Genomic DNA, 21,218 nt, shown 5'->3' on the forward strand with positions numbered 1-21,218 from the left:
AGATGAGAAACCCACCGCCTAATCATTATTTATCTTACCTAGGCAAATCGTAACATCTGTCTGGTTTTTTCTGATGCTGCAACAAAGAGATGACTGGGCACAGGGACATTCGTTATAAGGGAGGTTGCCTGCATTTAAGAAAAACGAGAATGAAACAAAGAAAAGTCAGCAGCAGGGCAGTATTAACTGGGTTGTTGTCGACACACAGAGGTTCTCACTCTCCCAGGCAGCCTTGATCGATCCTGTAGATGTGAACATGACAGAACTACTCTATTTACTTATAAATACACTGCATTGGGATTTGGATTATTCAGAACACAGTATTTCCTGTTGTGGCATAACATGGGAACTGGGGGGGGGAGGCTTTTATTTTTCTTCTTTTTTTAATAATGCAAGCATCTGCTTTCTGAGGAGGAATCAAATCCAATCTTTTTCTTGTTAGATTTAGGGAAATCTCTAAACAGCAAAGATAATTATAACCTTCAACATGGCCAAAACTCTGAACACTGTGCAGATTTTCCCAGTAGGGAAGGGGCAAATAAACATTTAGCTTTGAAATCCTCAGCTGTCCCTAAATCTACCAGCTTTTTCTCAGAGTGAAACCCTCAGCACCTTTCAAAGGTGGAGCATGGTGATGCACACCCCAAAGAAGATTAATCAAGTGTATAAATTAATTCGCTAAACAGATTATCTTGGTTTCACCCATATTCTACAGCCACAGAAACCTTGCTATCCAGACTCATGAGCAAATTACAGATTTGAAGTATTATGAAGAGTTTTACCAGCATAGCTGTAGTTTATTTTCATGTATGCAATTGTGCTAAAACTCTCTGCTGTGTCTCAGATATAAGGAAACACAGCATTCAGGGCAGGGGAACAGCCACAAGAGCACACAGCAGCATTATTAATAGCATCATTCCAGAGCAGAATCGTATGGAAATTCCCAGAAGACAGTATGTGAAATTCAGATCAAAAATATGAAGTAATATTTGAATGGTAGTGAAGAAAGACCTTACCCAGAGCCTTTATAACAGAAGACAGTTCATACAATTAAATATAAACCTCAAAGCAACACTGCAGGCCTTTCAGCGTTTGGAGATGCAGTGAACTCCCGACAGCTTCTCCGGGTAGATGCTCATGTCAGTCCCGGCAGAAAAAATAACCTCCATTTTCAGCTATTTCTCTCTTTCAGAGTTCATAAGCATGCTCTTTTAATAAAAGTTAAAAGCAGTGCATAAATTAGGTGCTTTTTCTTAAAAGGATGGGGCTGCTTTTAAACTGCAGGCATATGTTACATCAGAGGAAGTTAACTTCAGAAGTCTCAGAGCAGTATGAAATGGTTGCCAGCAAGAGAGGCTGATTTATTCATGCTCTGCAATGAGTTTATGCAATGACAGAAGTTGTTCCTCTCCTTTTGCTCCACGCTACACAATCTGCCTTGACACTTGACCAGTCAAAAGTCCATTAAGAGGTGCTTCATTATTGATACAGCAAATTGTTTTAAGATTAAGCCAATTATATATGCTCAGCCAAAAATTATTGCAGCATCCCATAAGCATCTCTCCCGAACAGCCTTCCTGCCATTGCCTTCTCTCCAGAAACAACCACAGCCAGTCAGCAAGGACATACATGTAAATAAGGAAGTTGTTATATAGTGTAAATACCTTCAGTTTAATGCTTTGGTGTGTTATTTTTAATATAGGGAAGTAACTGCACACAAAACGTTGTTCAATGCTTGGCAGTATTTTGGACCATTAGACACAAAGCCTCGTGTAACAGCTGCTGTATTTTTTCTTTTATGGTCAAGACTTTTTTCCAGGTGGTTGAGGTTTGCTTGCATGGACTTTATTTTTCTACTCTGAATCCACTGTTTGCCTCCACTGAGGTTAATAACGCTATTTTAGGTTAATATCACTATTTTAATCACACCACATGTACTCACCAGCCTAGGGGGATACTCCCTGATTTATTGTTTTTTCTCTTTTCTCCATAAAATGTTTCATCAGTTCTGATGGTGCAAAAGGTACATCAGAAGGCAGAACTGCAGTTAGCACGTTATCACACCTCCCGTTCCCTGGGGTGAAGTCCAAGTATTGATTCCAGGGGGTTTGTGACAGATTTTGTGACTCTCGTTGAAGTCAAATGAAGACCCAGAAGGACTTAGCTGGCCCAGGACTTCAGTGGACAACTTCCACCAAACTTCTTAACAGGACTAATGACATTTTTAAGGTGCCTTTGCCTCCAGCTGCAGTGAACGGCCCCAGGCTGGAGCACCCAGCTGAGGAACATGCTTGGTGTGGAGGTGAGCTTCACCTTCTTGCAGGTAGGTCAACTTGGGCTCGATCGGGGCACATTTGGCAAGTACCTGTGCAAGTAGCAAACATTTTCAGGTAAACCCATGTATTTATAAGGATGTTGTTCATCAGATGCTGTGCTTCTGCAAGAGGAACACATAAATTCCATTTATTTGCCTACCTTTTTCCTTTCCACACAAAACCACATCCACCGATTTCAGTAAAATCTTCCACGCAGATAGGACATCTTACCTTCTGGTAACACTGGTAATCCCGAAACTGATAAAAAGGGGGAGGAATGAGACGGTAACTGAGGACAAATCCCCCCCTTGGCCCCACGGCCACGCGTGGGCTGTGGGAAAAGCCAAGGACATGCTGAAACACGAGTTCGATAAAATCTGCGTACAATAAACAGTCCATGCGATGTATGCTTTATAAAATGGAGCAGCACTCTTGAAAAGGCTTTTAATTTCAGAAAATCCACTCAAGCAGGAAAAACTGTGCTATTTAAAGAATGCAATGGCTCTACAGGCAGAAATAATCTTGGAGAGGAGTAAAGTGGCTGTCTGGCATACCTGCATTTTGCAAGTGCAAGAGGCTAATAAGAGGGTGCAGGCCAGAAAATAGCAGAAGGGAGAATTTATAACCTGTATGGTAAAGGATAAGCTGAGCAAGGGAAAAAAAAAAAAAAAGAACTAGGAAGAAAGTAAAATAAAAAGGTAGCACAAGAGAGTCTGCCTGAGCAAGGGCAGCGGCAGCCCTGGGCGACCCTGCTCCAAAAGCTGTGGTTAATGTTGGCCACCAGATCCTCCTTGCACTACACTAGCTCCATTATCTTGTTAGAGATAGAAGTTTCTGGGAAATAATTGTAGCAATGACCTACACGCAAATGAGATCTGTTTACATTTCTAGTAGAACTACCTTAATGATTCTTTCTGACAAGCAGGGTGTTGAAAACTTCACCCAACGCATTTCCGTATCAGTCTGTGGCCGGAGCAATGCTTTTGCTCAGCAGTGAGTGACCCTTGTCTCCACACCATGTTCTACCCTGGTGTGTTTGTAAGGTTTATATTACCATTTCTGGTTAGGGTCACTATTATACACAACCCACTACATCCTCACAGAGCTTCCTTGCGGTTGCAAAAGCAAATTTCTTCGGCATTACCTCCTGTAGATCATTAATCAAGAACTTCAATTTCAGCAGACACTCCAGTAAAATAAATGGACAAATAAATTCCTTCTATCAATGAAGAGTGATTCATAACCACTTTTTGTTTGTATCCACAGTAATGGAAGAAGATGAAATTCAGCTCTCCAAGTGTCTTGGAGGCATTATGAGGCAAGTGTATCAATAGCTACCTTCCATACTGAAATTATAAATACAGAATAACTGAAAAAAAAATCTGGTTTCAGAGTTCTTACTAGGATTTTTAAAATCCATACCTTTGAAATTATTATATCACATTTCATGTTATTCTTCAGTTTGGAATGTTTCCAAGAGAGCAGTTTTATTTTTCTGTCTTTTCCCCAGTGTCAAAAAAATGCTATCAGAGCAATGGCGAAGTTTTGATCTGGATTCCAGAAAGATGACTTTTAATCTCCGTTGCGCTACTGATCTATACCTCAGCAATTCAGTTAATTTCCTTGTGTATGTGTTTTCAGTCCCTTCAGTTGACGACTTTGCCTACTTTAACATTTAGGAAGTTTTCCAGAGCAGCAAATATCACTTACAGGATTTCTGCAGCAACCAAAACTTTGGGCCCCTAAGCTACACACTTGTACATCATAAATGGCTTATTTCCAAATATTTCTTTTGTATATTGCAATGAAAAGAAGCTTTCAATAATGTAAAGGCAACTGGACTGATTAAAAGCTAACTCCTGGGGAAGGACAAACGCTACCTCTATCTTAAGGGATGCATTTAGAAATTATAGCACCTTTTAAGCAGCTGGAAAGATACTGGAATCTATTATTCATCAATCAAGTTGTTATCACCTAGAAGATTAGATGGTGGCCCAAGAGACACAGCCAATATAAGTTTTTATACATTTCTCAAGAATAAATAATAGAAATGAAATCTAACTTAAGAACAACTTGATCTGGTAAGGGAAGAGGAGGGCACGGCAGGGAGGGAAAGCACAGAATACAGAATGGGCAAAGGACCTCATCACCGGGGCAGTGTGAGATACAGCCTCTCAGTTAGCAAGGCTTTATTCACAATTCCATAAAACTCTCTCATAACGCTCAAAAAGCATAATCTAAATAAAATGAACATAACAAAATTATGAAGCATGTTGAAAATCACCAGCCAAAGAGCGCTTATTAGCATCCCCCACGAAGATGAGGGGACAGATAAAGTGGAGACCCATGGCGTGCTCCTGCTCAGACTCAGGGGCTGGAGCAGAGAAGACACCAACATAATTTGTGGATGACAGCAAGCTGGCAGTGGTTGCCAGTGCTCTGGAAGACAAGATCAGAATTCAAAACATTCTTGATGATGGTGGAAGTGCTAGGGAATCAGTCAGATGAAATGTCGTGAAGGCAGTTACAAAGAATTATGCTTAGGAGGAATCAACTGCACAGACAGAAAATGGAGAGCATCTGGCAAAGCAGCAGGGCTCCTCTGACGCCTGAATACCAATAGCAGTTAATGAACATAGTCTTGCCTGCAAACTGGCTGGCCACCGGATAAAGACTAGGAGAGGGCTTTTGGAGACCAGCTGCTTCAATAGGCCTGGAAATAAACCCCTGGTCGGCTGTCACTAGATGAAGTACCTTTGCAACTGGGAATGTTGCCTCAGTCCCCAGTTCTGACTGTGCCCAAAGACATCTCACCATGCTTAACACTGATCTCTCTTTACAAACAAGGGGGAAGTGGGGAACCAGCAGTTTGGGATTGTTTGAACCAAATACCACCTGTGAACCAGCAGATCCCACGCACCCTCACGTCTTTCCCTCGTTAGTCCCTTGAGTGAGCCCAAAGTGGCTGTTGATGTCTCCTTGTCCCAGGGCAACCCTCTAGGTGCCCTCGTTTAACAGTGAAACAGAGGAAAGACAGGGGGGAGGCAGGGCGGGACACACACACACATTAACAGGGTGTATTTTTAGCAAATATGCAACAAAAGCATTTCAGACCATTCACTCTGAGTGACCCATTATCAAAATATGTAAAGTCATCTCTCAAGCCTTAATAGAGTTGAAATTATCTTACCTGTCCTCTACATTATTCTTGATGACAAGTCAACAGTATAAATGCCCCATGGTTCTAGGATAAATACACTTCCCATACAGATCAGGTTAGATGATATAGCATTAACAAGCACATCCATGAAAAGAAAATAGATGTGCTATTCTATGAATATTTCAATGAAGGAAGAAGCCATCAATCTGTCAAAAGTTATCAGCTTGTTTTTCTTCCTGTGTTACCTGCAGAGATTTCTTTTTAAACTATTTACCTTTGCTACTCAGGAGATCATGTACAAATTGCAGCTGGAACACATTTTTTCCTAAAAAAACCCCCGAGGAATTATCAAAAAGGCATCCATCTCCCAAGTGTGGGAGAATGCCTTGACAAGGAAAGTCTTTTCTTTGAAACTTCTATTTCCCTAATTAGGAAAGCTCTCACTGTGTATTTAACGGTAGGAATAAAGGGGGGAAACAGACAAAAATAGCATTCCAGCACTGCTATCAAAATAAATACAAGTGTGGCTTCCGAAAAGCTGTGCCATATGTATTTATAAACACTTTGGTCTGGGTTTTGTTGTTGTTGGAGTGCTTCATTGCTTTCTTTCCTCTTTAACTTAGAAGGCATTTGTTGTTTCCCCAACCCACTCCACACTTTGTAATTCAGCCGGTGACAGCCCCAGGTATTGCTCTTTGCAGGGGAGGGGGCTGTGCCTTGCACCAGGGGAAATCACAAACCCGAAACGGCCTCTCGGCTCTTCCCTCACCTCCAAGACCACCAGCCACTGGAGGAGAGTCTCCGTCCCTGGCCACAGGACTCGGCACTTCCTCATGTGCGGGTGATCCCAGGGACACCAAGGGAAACGGTTCCACTGTCACCTTACCATGCCCTCCACCGGCTGAGATTCAAGACAGTCAATTCAGCAGAAAACAGTATAAAATTGTTTTACAAGCTGTAAAAAGGCCCCAACTTTTCTGCAGGCAACCTGTACCACTTTCACACCCAACAGAAGTTTTAAACCCCCAGCATTTCATTAGGCTGAAAACAGGGACCATTAGCGTGCTTACACAGACTGTGAGCTCACATGGTGATGCTGCTCCTGCTTCAGAGTTCATGAGGCCTGAAGGACCCAAAAAGAGGGACAATCCTCCCTGTCACGCAGGGCACTGTGTGGCAGCAGCCGAATGTTGCGTCCCTGCCTATATGCTACAGTCAACATTTGATCGGGGTGGAACTGCAGGGAGGTTTGAGGAGGGGAGATCCAATTTCCAAACAGGAATTTGGCAGGACTGTGGACATCAGTAGCTTCCAAAGAAGCAGAGCTGTATCCCAGTCAACACAAAATACAAGAGGTTATTTCAGCCACTCCATACTTTGTATGTGATCCCAGAGTTGTATCAGCACATCTCTAGCAAAAATATTTTTTGGCTCTTTGCTGATATTAGCTCCGCAAAGCCATGCAGCTCTGCAAGACCACACCAGAGCCCATCCACCACTAACTAAAGAATTAACTGAATTCTAAACAAAGGGTATTCCTGACTGACGATGTCTTATCTGGAAAGCAGCCAGCATTCGAGTCAACCTAAGTTTACCAGTTTGGTAAGAGAAAAACATGAAGAACATCAATCACGAATCTCCCGTTACCACTGGTGGGAAAAGATTCATTCTTTTTATTGTGTTGTGCTGTCTAAAATCTGCCTTTTTCTGCACATGTTAAGTAAGTGATAATTCACATCACGTTTTCTTTAATGAATGAGACAGAAATTACTTCTATTTCTACATAAATTAGAAACACTTATAGTCTAAACAACTGAATAGTTATTTGCTAAATTATAACGATGCAGCTCTGGCCCAACTAATATCAATAGGATTACCCATGTGAGTGATTACTTGTCAATGTGGTTAGGGGGTCACTCACTAGCAGCGAATGAGACACTTTTGCAGAACACTGCCATAAAAGTCCCACAGTGCTCTAAAAACGATGGTCAGCTTTCCATGGTTGTTTTCCACGTTAACACAAGTGCTTCTCCCAGCGCAGACGGCTGCTCCCCCAGCAGCACCGCGAGCCCTCAGACATGCCCCCCCAGGTCGCCCTCCCGGGCAGCTCGCAGACACATCCCCGAGCACCTCTGTGCTAAGCTGCACCACCTTCCCCTTCAGGAGAAGGAGGAGCCTGTGGGACATGGTGTGTACAAACAGGCTGCGACACTTTGCAAGTGGGTGTTAACAGATTTCTAAATGGCCAAACATTTGCATGGCCATCTGTTTTGTACCTGCACTGTACACCACGCATGCACACTGGACATGCATGGAAGCAACTGTCAGCATCTCCCAACACAACCTCCTTCTCCATCCTTCTCTGAAATGCTGCAGCCATGCACAGAAAACCTCAGCGACAGGTTAGGAGAAGGTGAAAAGTAGTAATATCTTATCTGAATGCAGGATTAATTACATACGTTTGATTTTGGCCAGGACATCCATTCTGCAGTTCGTAGGAAATCAGATTGCATGGCTGCATTTTACACATCCTCTGCAGATGGAGCCCATGGCGTTCCAGCACCCTGGCTCCATGCTGGGGTATTTGTTCAGCATTGACTCACCGCAGAAGGTGCCGTCTTCAGACACAAACAATTCTCACAGCATCATGAACTCCTATGAAATCGCTCATCCAAGCACTGGCTAACCTCCAACCAGCTTAGTTTGCAAGATCTGACAAGATCAAAGACTGAAGTGGAATAGCCCTAGGCAACAGAAAGTACAAAAATATATATACGTCAATTCAGTGAATACTAATTCTACCAAAAAATAAGGTAGAAAAATAGGAAAATGACAACTACACCTCTCTGTGAATACTCCAAGTTAACCTATAAATTATATGGCTATGCCAGAATAGATATAGACATTAATTTATAGAGCATGCTATATTGTTCTCCACCTTCATGAGTGTATAGACAGATATTTTTTGACATTACTACTCACTGCCTATGTTTTCCACAGTGTCATATACAGGTTTGTCTCCCAGAAATTTCAGAATCCTTTCCTTTGTGATATCCTCATGAATAGCTTTTGGAGACTTCACTGAGGGCTAGTGGATGCTGCCAAGAAACTCAGTATAAGATCCAGTTCCACTGGCAACCATTTATGCGTAGAATATTAAGCTTCCATCCAAAAAGTGGCTAGTGTATTCAGATACTGCTGAGTAAGTTCCTGTAGCTCGCCGAGTGCAGAAGTTCCTCCAGCAGGTCCCTTCCAGCCCTTGATTCAGCAGGTCCTTTGCACTGGGGCTGGCTTTGACGCTTTCCAGCTCCCACCTACTGGAGGCAGTGGATGTGTTTTACTGCTTCGCTTTCAACTCCTGAACTGTGCTCACTTTCACATGAGGGCCTCTCACTGGAGACCTTCCATCAATATGTAAAGTAATTCCAACTTTTGCCAGAGCAGTGCTCTAACTCCATGATGGCAGCAAATGCATTTGAAGTCTACCACAGCCTTTTTGTCAATACCATTCTCATCACCACCAAGTCAAGTTAATAAGCACAGTTCATCAGCTCTATCCCTTTGAATACTTCTTTCCTGAAGGGGAATATAACGCATTCAACATGTCAGATATTTAAAGGGTTCTCTCATGTGCAGCCTCAGTTCATTGCTAATAAAATACATTTTATTCTGCTGTTTTGTTCCCTATGGGCTACATGCTGTATTGAATTTAAGATACAGCTTCTCACCTCGTTTTTTAGCAGAAAATAGTCATCTGAAGATTCATTAAAGCCTTCCAGACTTCCAGTTGCCTTCTGTCAGATGCCATTAAACAAGTGCTGTAATGAAGGACAGCAACAAGTGCCAGCAGGCAACACTGGCAAGACCTGTGGGATGACTCTCCTTTCTCCAGAGCGGAGGCAGTCCTTCAAACCACCCTCCTACAACAAACTTTTCCAACTGCCACCTTCTTTCTGGCAAGGCAGCGAAGAAGCGGCTTGACCTCCATGGGGCAGATGTTGCATTGCAGCAACAGTGCCAAGCAGATGGCTTCAGAGAGCAAACTCTGATCCCAAATATCCTGCTTTTCCAAGAGGAATTACTTCCTGAGATGAAAGCATCGCTCACTGGCCTTCAGTGTTTGCCCCAGATAATTTTTTTAGAAAGACACAAACTTTGGGATGTTTGTCCTAAGCAAAATGAACATCATTCATCACCTTTTGAGAACAACCAATCACCAGAAGTTAATGCCTCCCAAAGCTTCTCAATTGCAAATTCTTTTCTAATACAAAGTTAAAAACAACCTCTGAAATGTAAATAACCCAGCAACCTACACGAGATGATTTATGCCATGCCATCTTTTTCAGGCAAATAAATTAAAAAAAAGAAAACGTAATTTAGGGTGGACTACTTTGTATAATAAAATAAGAGAGTGACATTTTGTCTGCAAAACTCCAAGCGCAATGCATTGCTGCCATTGCTGCTGGAGGTTTAACCTTCTCAAACATGGAGAAAAAGATTCTGACTTATTTCGATTGATTTTATATACAAATCATTTTATGGCTTCAGGTACATCCAGAACAGACACTTATTTTAATTTCTTTATGTTGGTATTATTGTAAGGGAAGGCAGAAAGTTTGATTCTCAGTTAACGTTTGAAACAGCAAAGGAGAGTTAAGAGCCTCCCGCAGCAGTAAACGAGCAGCAGCCCAGACCCCTGCGCGAGCCCGGAGGGTGAGGGACGTGCTCCTGGTACACCAGGCTTCCCACACCGGCAAGTTCAGTGTGTGCTGGGGGCATCAGTAGGGTTAGATTGCTTCTGGTAAGAAACAGTTAGAAATGCAATCTCAGAACAGCAAAGGTGTTTTGAACATACAAGAGCTGCAAGATGCACCAAAACGTGCATGCTAAAGTCAACAGCGGCAGCAAAACCTAACCTTTATAACTGCTCCAGCAGTACTAACCACAACAGAGAAGACTGCTTTTTTTGTAGAGGCTGCTGGAGACAGAACTCCACAACAGCAAGGGTGGGAGCAGCGGGGAACTGGTGTGGAGCCCCCCCCGCCGGGCAGTGCTGCTGCAGCTGGGCAGCAAGCTGGGGCAGACTGAGCCTGGGCTCCTCTGGTGAGCTTCCCGTCAGCGGTGCAACTGCGTCTCCCTTTGTCTCACCTTACGATTAATGTTAACATTTGGATTTCTGTTCTGCTCTATTAAACTTTATCAAATGGAGGGGAAAAATCTATTTCGATTATCCGAGCAGATATGATCAAGCCAGATGGGGTAATCGTACTCCGTTTAACAAAACTCCCCAGCAGCAGCTTGCCCTTAGAGCTACACGGGCTGCTATGCTATACAGCTCGCTTCAGACTGGGAGCTAAATGGGAAAGGACTTATAGATTTGTTTACTATCACTATGCAACGAGTCAAGCGGGGTGTAAAAGCGCCCTGCTATAAATATCAGCAGAAAGGGGCCGTCAGTCCTAGCCCAAGGAGGAACACTAAAGCTTCCTCAAAGGGATGACTTGCACAGTGCATAAATCTGAGCCAAGTGATACTACTCTGAGCCCCATTAATAGCAAAGAGCTTGTCCTAAGCTGTCAGACCGTCACCAGACCCGTCCAGCTCAAGGATGCCCATTCAGGCACCCAGCCATGCCTGCTCGAGTTGGGAGAGAAAAAGCTGCCAGGAGCTAGGGCATGACAGGCAGCTTGTGCGCAGAACCAGGAAGGATTTTGTGGTCTCACATCCACATAAATTGCTACCAGCAGCTTATAAAATCCAAGAATTGATCTACAAGGCTCTCCAAATTTCATTTTAAATCACAAATTCCATCCAAGGAAAGACATGGGCCTTAGTTTTATTTTTACTAATATTAATGGCAGGAAGAAAAAACTGTACTATTAAAAAGCAACAGCTACTCATAAATTAACAGATCTTTTCTAAATCAGGGTCATTTCTCCCGGTTATGATAAGGCCCTGTCAGGTAATCATAATCCTTACAGAAAAATGCTTTGCCTTCACTGCTGTCCTCTAAGATAGTAAATCTGAGACAATCTGTCTGGTTGTTAAAATATAATTCCTCTTTACTAGAACTGATCTTCTAACACAGGCTGGGGGACGTGTCTTCTCATTCCTCCTTTTTCTCTGCATTTTCATTGGCGAAGCCTCAAATCTGCTTAGGGTTGTTTTGTGCATCTCCCAGTATTCATGTTTTTTGCAGGAGGGGGAAGTCTTCAAACAGAAAAATATCATAAGCATCAGTCAGGGACTGAAAAATCCCAAGCTCCAACTTGAATTCTGCCAAAGAGACAATGTGTGACCTTGGGAAAAATCACCTCTCCTCCCTGCAGGCTCTCCATCTGCTTCTCACTAATAAAATGGGATTATAAAACTGCCCAATCCCAAAGGGCAGGTAAAACTTTGAAGGTGAAAATTGTGTTACAAGCATGATACATTATTATAACACAGCAAAAACCCTTTCAGGCCTCTTTTCTCTTCTATTCAGTGCGAGGCAGCCACATTTCAAAATGAAGGCTGTGGACCAGCTTTTCCATTTGCACAGGCTTCTTTCAGCAGGCAGCAGATTAAAGCTGAGAGAATAAACCATAGCAATTAATTTATTCAATGAATTTAGCCTCATTTTCTGTTCACAAAATGTCTGCAAGCCATTTAGCGTTTTTGCCATGGTTTACTCATTATTCATAATTATTGCAGCATAACTCTTGGTCCGTAAATTACTCTTGAACAATTAGCTGAGTGTATTTTAGACGCTATTTGTGTTAGTTTCAGTTTAATACACAGGGCATATCTTCTCTTCGTTCTCTACTCACCATTAAGAAAGGGAACAGATGTGGTTGGGATGCAAGCAGCCACGTTCACCAACTGTGCCCAAAACCACCCTGGTCGCTCTCCCAAGGCGGGTTGGCTTCTGCAATAGAGAAAACCGAGCCTGCTAGGTAGCCACAGGCTATTTCCATCCCTTGGTGCATCAAGACTTCCTCTTTAGAAACATGCCTGCAGAAAAAAAAAAGAAAAAAGCATTTTTTGAGAAACTGAGCATTTTTTGCGTTTTTGAATGTTTTCTTCTATTGGTTTAAGTACATGTTTTTACAAGCATTTCCATCAGCACAGAGAATTACTGCAACAACAACAAACCTTGCAGAATCATGGAATCTCTTTTAATTTTAAAGAAAAAAAAAAAAAAAAAAAAAAAAAGAGGCATCCCTCAAGGTATCTTCCCAGAGAGAGAACACAGAGAATGCTACTTTAATAAAAAATGGATGGGGTTACTGGTGGGTAAAGGAGATGCTGGCAAAGCCCATGCAAGTTACCACCAGACTGGCTTCATACAGGTTCAGAGACATTTTAGCATTTTAATGTGCTATTGGCTTAGCAAATAAATAAATTACAAAGTGCAAAAAGAGCTTCTGGAAAATACATTAAGGCAATTTGGAAATAATTACAGTGAGCTGGTCTATTATGACTTTGACTTCTGAAGTATAAAATCTCCTAGAGATAATGATGATAATCATATTGAAAATAGTTGCCACCTTTTAATCTTCTAAGACAAAACAGAGATCTTTGGGAACTTGGGACCCTGTCACTCTAATGGAACATCTGACAGGAAAGTAATTAGAGTGGAAAGCAAAGGGGTCACCTTACTGCCCGTGCAGAATTCATCAGCTTCCGTTTGCCATCACATGGGGCAGCCAGTTCATCTCCTGCACAGGTTTCTCATTTAAATAGCTTTGTTGCCAATAAAAAGGCTGTCAGACAGACAATTTCCAGAACAGATTTGGATCTCAATAACTCGTACTGGCCATGTAAAGATTCACCATTCATTATAAAGGCAGCTTAGGAAAAATGGCACCAAAACATTGGAACAAAAGTCATTTGCTGACAATTCTGTTAAGATGCAGGACCGCTACCTGGAGTTTCATTTTTCTAAGGGCAACAGAAATAGATCAAAAATCGTCTGTGCAGCGGAAACATAACCATTTCCAGCAGAAATGCCTTTCTGCCCCCCTCCCCCAGCCCCTTTTCTCAAAGTGCAGCCTGCTTTTATTGCCCATGTATTTCACTGGTTCAGGCAGGCAGCCAGGATGCTGCCTCCTGGCCAGGCGATCCTCGAACACCTGCATTGCACCCTCCCGGACATCCCCAGCCACCTCTGGAGGGACAGCATCGCTCCGAGCATGGTCTCGGCACCAGTGATGGCCTGGAGATACAAGAAGCGTCCATGTGAAAACCGCAGCAAGGTTCCTCCATGGACAGAAAAAAGATTTAAGAAAGAGAGGGGAAAATCGCAGACTGCTGCTGTTGCATTGAAGGAGGCTCTCAGAGCAGGTTTAACTCAAGAGCCTTGGAATTCAATGGAAAAGTCCCACTGACTTCAGAAAAAACCTCAGACTAAGTCCATCACCTTTCACAGCTCTGTGGATATCTGTCAGCATAACATGTGACATGGACGTGCAAAGAAATCAAAAGATCATCCGTTCAGGTAATTCAGCAGTCATTATCAGGTGGTTCAAGAGAAAAGTAAATACCAACTGACAGTCGCAACATATTTCATGGACTTTAATTAGTTTGAAGTATGAAGGCAATTTTATCTATGATACCTATCTTTGGGAAATAATGTGTTTTTTAATTTTTTTTATAGTTGAAATGCCTGTATCCCATTGTGTGTTCTCAACACATAAGCATATTTCAACCTGGCTATTTAATAAGGATATTTCATCTGCTTTTCATATATTCTTTTTAGGTTTTATTTCAGGATGTATTAGCAAAGTTCCTAGAGGCTACTACCTATTTTTCTTGTTTAATGTATGAACCTAATTCCCATAGAGAGCAACAAAATATTCTCTACCTCAGGATACAGGAGGTATCAACACACAACCATATTTCAACCTGGCTATTTAATAAGGATATTTCCTCTGCTTTTCATATATTCTTTTTAGGTTTTATTTCAGGATATATTAGTGAAGCTCCTAGAGGCTACTACCTTTTTTTCTTGTTTAATGTATGAACCTAATTCCCATAGAGAGCAATGAAATATTCTCTACCTGAGGGTACAGAACTCTGAGCAACCTGATCTAGAAGATGTGCCTGCCCACGGCAGAGGGGTCAGACAAGACGATCCTTGAAGGTCCCTTCCAACCCAAAGTCCTCTGTGACTCTGTACTCCATCCAAATACAGCGATGCGGCAAAGCTGGCTCTCATTTCAGTTTAAACCTTAGGAAAATAAAGGACAGACCCCAGGTCCCACCTTGTGCTTTGTGCTGGAGACGCAGGATGTGTTAGCCCTCTCCCCAGGCATGACGGGTCTCACCAGGGGCACAGTGGGAGAGTGGCGGTCCCAAGAGAACACACTGCTGTGCCCAGAGCTGAGGAAGGGCTGCAGCAGCCGTGTCAGGACACCCATCCCAGGGGTGCTCCATCCCACTGTTACTCACCCTAACAGCCTTCAGAAATTTCTCGTTTTCAGCCAACTTGCAGACACTCAGTTGATGCTGTTTAACTTAGGGTCATTGCTCAAGGCTAACAATAAAAAAGCCTCCTTGCATTTTCAGAGCTCTGGATGAGGTATAAAAACAAATTGCCTAGAAAAAGAAGTAGTTTAAGAAAGTGAACTAAGGTAATTGAAAAATAAAAGTTTGGTGTTTGGCCAGTATAACATTTGGATTTTGAAATACAAATGATTCCTAACATGAGGGTTAAGCTCCTTTCAAAAAAACCTATTTTTCTCCTTCAGATCATCTAAGAAGAGTAAAAGAAAACAAAAGAAAACCCAAGCCACACAGTGTGGGGGAATGCAATGCAGTATGGATTATCATTTCCCAAGTATGTTTTCCAAAACTGACTTAGCTATATACTTGGGTACAGGTCTAAACACCAGGACTATGAGAGGCAGAAAATTCAGCCTTGTCTCCATTTGCTAGAGTTCTTGTGCAAGTGGATCTAACACAAACCTTCCTTGCTGGCAGGTGGGCAGTGCAGCTGCACAGGGTGCTGGCTGCCTTTCTGCAAGAGGTGCAAGGGCTTTATGGAAAGAATCTGGGAACCAAAAGACTGAAGAGGTCTCCACCGATCTAAGACATGCCTATCATCCCCATGCAGCTAGATTTTGTTTTTCCCTTGTACCTAAATCGGATCACGTGGTGATGCAAGCATTTGAAAATTTATTTTTTCTTAACATCATCTCATTACTCTCAGCAATTCTGCCTGTGACATGCTGAATGGTTCTTCCAGTCTTCTGTATTGGTAACCTTGAAACGCTCATAAAGAGTTACACTTCCCCTTAAGTCATTGTTTAGCCAGGCTATACATATTTAATTCTTTAATCTTTCCTCATAAATTCCATTCTAGATTTAATCATTTTAGCTGCACTTGGAATCATCTCCATCTCCCCAGAAGTGGTGCAATGAGCAGAGCCCCCAGTACAGGCTGACAAGAGACGTACATTGAGAGACAACTGCAATTGCTCCGCTCTGCAACTTCATACCTGTAATCCATAATTATGTTGTACTTTCATTCAACTATCAGTCTTAGAACTAGAATTTAACCTACCATTAAAATCTCTTTTGAAGTCTGTGTTTCCCATGTGATGCTTCTCCATTATATGGATTTGATTTATGTCCTCAATGCTTCAGCTCTCCGAGACAGCAGCGAGGCACCTCACCTGCTTCGTGCGTCTCCCAGGACAAACAGCTGCTCGGAGAGTTTCTCTGGAGAGATGGCAAATGCTTCCCTGCAAGAGTCAGATCAAATATGATGAATTATAATTCATTTCTACTAAATATCTTCAGATTATTTTCCGCAATAGTTGCCTGATGAACTTCATGTTCTTCAGTTCTTTGGCAGTAAAGTCACTGTACAAAATTTGTTGTGCCTTTCCTAACACCTACCAGCTCACGATTGCAAGGGACCAGCCAAGGTTTTTAAAACGTTGGCGTCAAAAGTACTGACAAGCCTTATGCTGTTCTAGAGGAAGGAAAGGCTGCAGATTTTGATAGATAGATAGATGGGTACAGCCATAAATAAGTTTAATTATGCAATGACACATTTCTGAGTTATTCATTCTGTTCTCCTCCCTTTTTGGAATAACAAATTTGAAAATTTGAGGTAAATTACAACACAGGACCAAACCTATTAATTTTGACTATTCAAACAGATGATTTATCCTTCAGCAGATGTAGGCTTAACTATACAGCACAGCTCACGTGACACCATTAAAACCCTACACCAATCACTGGTGTGTTGAAAATTAGCCAGCATAGAGCCAACAGCAGCACAGTATTATCATTTAACATATATGATTGCTACAGCAGCTCCGTGTTACCTGTGATCAAACATCATACTCAATACAAGTAATTAGGAGTTTGCTTTTAAACTTGATTTTTATGGGGACAGATTTACTAAACAAGTCAGACATTACACTGGGTCTTCAGGAAAGCCATTAAACTTTGCATCTGAATCTGAAATAGAACTGGTAAATGTTCTTCTCAAAAGTTAGCTTATCTTACAAGACCCAGGGCAGAAAACTTGAAAATGCAAAAAGCTGATAAGCTGCAAGAAAAACTAAGTCAAGAAATAGTTTTTGTCCAAAAAATACATGATCAGAAGAAAAAGGTTTTATTTATTTACTAATTGTTTTTACAACCAGAAAATTAGGCAGGATAGTCTCTCTCTCAATCAAGGCTTTGAGGACCCGCAGTCAGCACGTCAGACTTGCCAGGTGTAGTTGGTACTTACTTATGCTTATATTCATGCTGTGGTGAATGTACCAACAGTCACAGTCACTCCTGATTTCACAGCATAAGCAAAAATCAACAGATTAATAGTGCTGTCACGAAGGGTACCAAGCTGGGCTGGTGTGAGGGCAGTCATGCCTTGAAGGCAGTGCTCACAAGGAGCTGCTGTGGGGAGGGTGTCCAACTTACCACAAGGTAACCACCAGGTCGAAACGATGCTGAACCAGATTTCCTAGTGATGTATGTTGATCTGTAGGCCATTACTAAACTTGTGGATGACTCATTGTCACTAGTTATGACATATTAATAGTCATTAAAATGCTTTTCTTTTTATCTTGTGTTCTACCAGAATGGTTTTGCCTACAGGCACAAACTACAACAGGACACTTGTAAGGTGAGAGAGGGAGATTGACCACCCGTCGTTCAAACCAGAGGAGTAATAGCTATTGCAGCAGAAGCCGAAGGACCAAAAGGCTCCATCTAAATAATTCAATACAGTTAAAAATCACTAGTACCTTTCAGGGAATTTTAAAAGCATTCCCACTCAATGTCCTCCTACAGGCCAGGGGCTCTGGGGGCAGCAGACAATTTTTATGGGTTTCTAAAACCTCCCAGGATTAATTGTCGCATGCATCTGCCGATGCCTGAACAGCTGCCTAGAGCCCACTGGAGCGCCCGGCACGAACGCAGAGCCGCTCCCGCAAAACCACGTCCAGACCCTACCCCAGCACTCCACAGCAGCGGGTCCATCCCATCACTGGCAAGTATTCCCTGGACCCACAAGTTCTCCTCCTGCCTCAGGAGGAGACAGAGAACTGAGGGGTAATAAGGGTCAGGCTAAGTGCATGGGCTGGATCCAATCGCCTGTGACCTGCCCAGCCCACCTGCGCCAGGGCTGAGCTGTCTACCAGTCACACCAGGAATTAACAGGTCTTCCCTGGGATTAACCACCACTAGCAAGAGAACAAAAGCCTGTGCCTTCACCTCTCGCTAGGATTTAATTTTCCCTTTTACCTCACATTTAAAAAAAGAGCAGAGATATCATTAAGCAGAATTAAAGAAGACTCACCTTGTGCATCTTCATGTATCTCATTAATCTTTTATACCAAGCCTGGAAAATGAATAAGGGTTTTCAATAAAGGTGGTAAGATCCTGCAAAGCAATAGCTCTTATGCATGGCTGCTGTTGTCTCTAGCACAGAACTTTGACACTGGCAACGCAGAATACACACAGTACAGAACACTGATTTCACAAACATGCAATTTATCACATGACAGAAATCAGCTAAATGACATGAAAATGTATCTGGAGACTTCATAATGTCACCTTACATTCCTGATACAATTTGACAGATACCAGCTGAAGAGAGCTGCTTCAAGCTGCACAGAATACTATTACGGGGTAAGATTATTCTATTACTTTAATACCAGCTATTTCCTCATCTCTTAGGGGTTTTCTTTCCTTCTAATTTTACAACTGTTAAACTATTGACATAATTTCTACTATTCTAGTAAAAATTGCATCCCATTCTCAAATCAAAGTACATCTTTGGTACACACTCAGGGAGCAGGTGGAAGAATCCCAGTTCAATCATGTCCGATGGAAGGATGGGAAGGAAAATAAGGTGAAGCAACCTTTCAGTATGTGGCTGTCTTTGATTAGGAGATGGTGAGCATGAAACTTGTGTTCTGCTTCACTTTCAACCCTTTCTGAATCTTGTCTCCTGTCTCACCTTCTGCATGGGATCCTGTTCTCTCAGATCAAGCTCACAGGAGTCAGTTGGGGTTCTAACACGATCGATTCAACTATCTCCTGAGTACTCACACTCCTGATGAAACCACCAGGCTTTCCAGCAGCTACTCGGAACCTTCCCATATTTTCCCACAGCATCCAAGGCATTTAGGACCTCATCAGATAAGCACAGGAAAGAGCCCTGGTCCTGCTCCCAGGCACTCTGCAGGGCTTACTCATGGCTCAGCACTGCACAACTGAAAAGGCTTTTGAAAAAACCCCATAAAGTTATCATTTACCTTGCAAATACTATATTGGGTTCTGATGCAATATGTTCTGATGGAGGATATTGCTGCAGCTAAAAACCACTTCAAGTAAGCCTCCAAGTAGCAACATTTCAGGGATGTTCTTGGGTGAGGAGGTCTCGTATTTTCCTGATTTTTTTTTCTCTTCTCCTTCTGCATTGTCTGCTTATCACTATTTTGCTAGTCAGAAGCAGCTTCTCCATATTTCCTGGTGTTACAACATCCACAAGTCACATTTCCATACTTCAGCCAAATGTACTAATTACATCTAATTTACTAATTCGGATACTCCAACTGCTATTAGGCAGGTATATAAGTAACTGTAGAATCAGGACATTTAATTGCAGCTCCTTTCTCTCCTATCCTGTATATATGAATCCCATGACAAGATGCAACGCAGGCACCGTGCCTCCCCGTAACACATGAGCCGTGCGCTTGCGAAGGGCCAAGCCCCACCGTGCCCCAGCAGGAGAGGGTTACACAAAAGCAAAGACTCAACGAGCATTCTGCAACACAGCAATAACCAAGTTCAGTGTGAAGCAGCAGAGTACAAACCTTCAGGGAAAAGCAATCCCAAATATTATCGGTTTTGCTAGACCAAAGTCATCCACTTGTTTTCCTGCTTTTCTGAAGCGGCAGAGTAGGCAGTTCTGCATGTTGCGAGCTAAAAGCTGATCTTCACGGCACGGGCAGAGTGGCTGTGCACACCCAGGTGCCTCTGCCTCCTGCTGCGACTCACAAAGATCATCTCGCCCCGTCTCCAAAGTGCAGAAAGGCAGCTCACGCACGTGTGATGTGCTCCAAGAAAAGACTGCACCTTGGTTTCAAGGGATAATAGAATTATTAACATTATTCCAATTTGGATAAAAAAAAAAATCCAAATTTTTCTCTTGCCACTTTTGTTCCATTTCACCACAGAGACCTCAATATTTTTAAAAGCTTGGCCTATTTTTTTATCATTAGTATCAAATTTGATCCACAGCAAATGAAGTCAAATGAAAGAAATCTATACTAATTTCTGATTTGCTTAACAGCGCGTTCAGCTCACCCAAATGCCATCAGCCTAATTTTCCTAACAGTACTCTCTTCTGCAAATTGCTTTAAAATAACAAGGAGCTGAAATAAAACTTTTCCCATGAAGAGAAAAATGGGTATAAATAGAGATTTAATTGTGCATGCTACTTGTTTGCAGCAGTGCATTTAATATCAAAGCAACTATTAGTTGATAAAATCTAAAATTTGTTAAAGGGAGTCAGTGAAAACAAAAAACTGACAAAACTGAAAAATCATTATAAAGCTTATTCTCTATGCTTTAAACTAAGCTAAGGGGGAAGCCAGGGCTGAGTTTTTCGGTGTTTACATCATGTTTCTCCTTACTTAAGTTGCTCTGGGAGAAAATGAATCTTCCTGTAATATAATTCTAGATGGTAACCACTGAGATGATTAAATGAAGTTCCCAAAAAGACGCTGCAGTCTGGAGCAGCTCAAGACTTCACTAGACAAGCTGTGCTTCTCACACAGCTTACCTAACACCCACTACCAAAGGAAAGTCCCCTTTGGAAAGGCAGGCTGCACACTGCTAGTCTTCAAATCACATAGGAATAAATCCTAATATATGCTGATTATATTGGAAGGCCAAAGATGACCAGTAACGACAAGGGATGGATGGTGTTGTCCCGCTGGCTACGCATCACTCCTGATGCAGGACCGGTCACTTAACCTCTTGGGAGGGCTTTCCTCCCTCCCGCTGCCGTGCCTGCAACGCTTGAAGGCAGACGCTGGCGAGCACCGAGCATCACGCCCCTTCCCACGGAGGCAGCTCACAGACCAGGCTGCCGGCCACCCAGCCACGCAGTGCTGCAAGCCAGCCCACCCGCAGAAGATGTTTTCTGTAGGGAAGGTTCCTTGATCCGCACTGTTGGTGGCCCTTTGCTGCGCTCGTTTCTTGGCTTGAGCTCGCTCCCCTAATTAATGCTT

At 42.5% G+C, this 21,218-nt stretch overlaps 1 long non-coding RNA gene across 1 annotated transcript in view; it reads right to left on the reverse strand.

The window, feature by feature from the left end:
• The window catches only part of LOC121092245, an 85,733-nt gene that overhangs the window by 44,823 nt on the left and 19,692 nt on the right, over positions 1–21,218 (reverse strand). Inside the window, exons 2-8 of the long non-coding RNA XR_005829231.1 lie at positions 18,275–18,316; positions 16,022–16,202; positions 14,908–15,054; positions 12,285–12,468; positions 2,476–8,219; positions 1,943–2,365; positions 39–128 (exon numbers count right to left, since the gene is read on the reverse strand). This is a non-coding gene — a long non-coding RNA (uncharacterized LOC121092245). The remainder of the gene's footprint in view (positions 1–38; positions 129–1,942; positions 2,366–2,475; positions 8,220–12,284; positions 12,469–14,907; positions 15,055–16,021; positions 16,203–18,274; positions 18,317–21,218) is intronic.

The sequence above is a fragment of the Falco naumanni genome, chromosome 8, assembly GCF_017639655.2.
Source record: "Falco naumanni isolate bFalNau1 chromosome 8, bFalNau1.pat, whole genome shotgun sequence".
NCBI classification, from domain to species: domain Eukaryota; kingdom Metazoa; phylum Chordata; class Aves; order Falconiformes; family Falconidae; genus Falco; species Falco naumanni.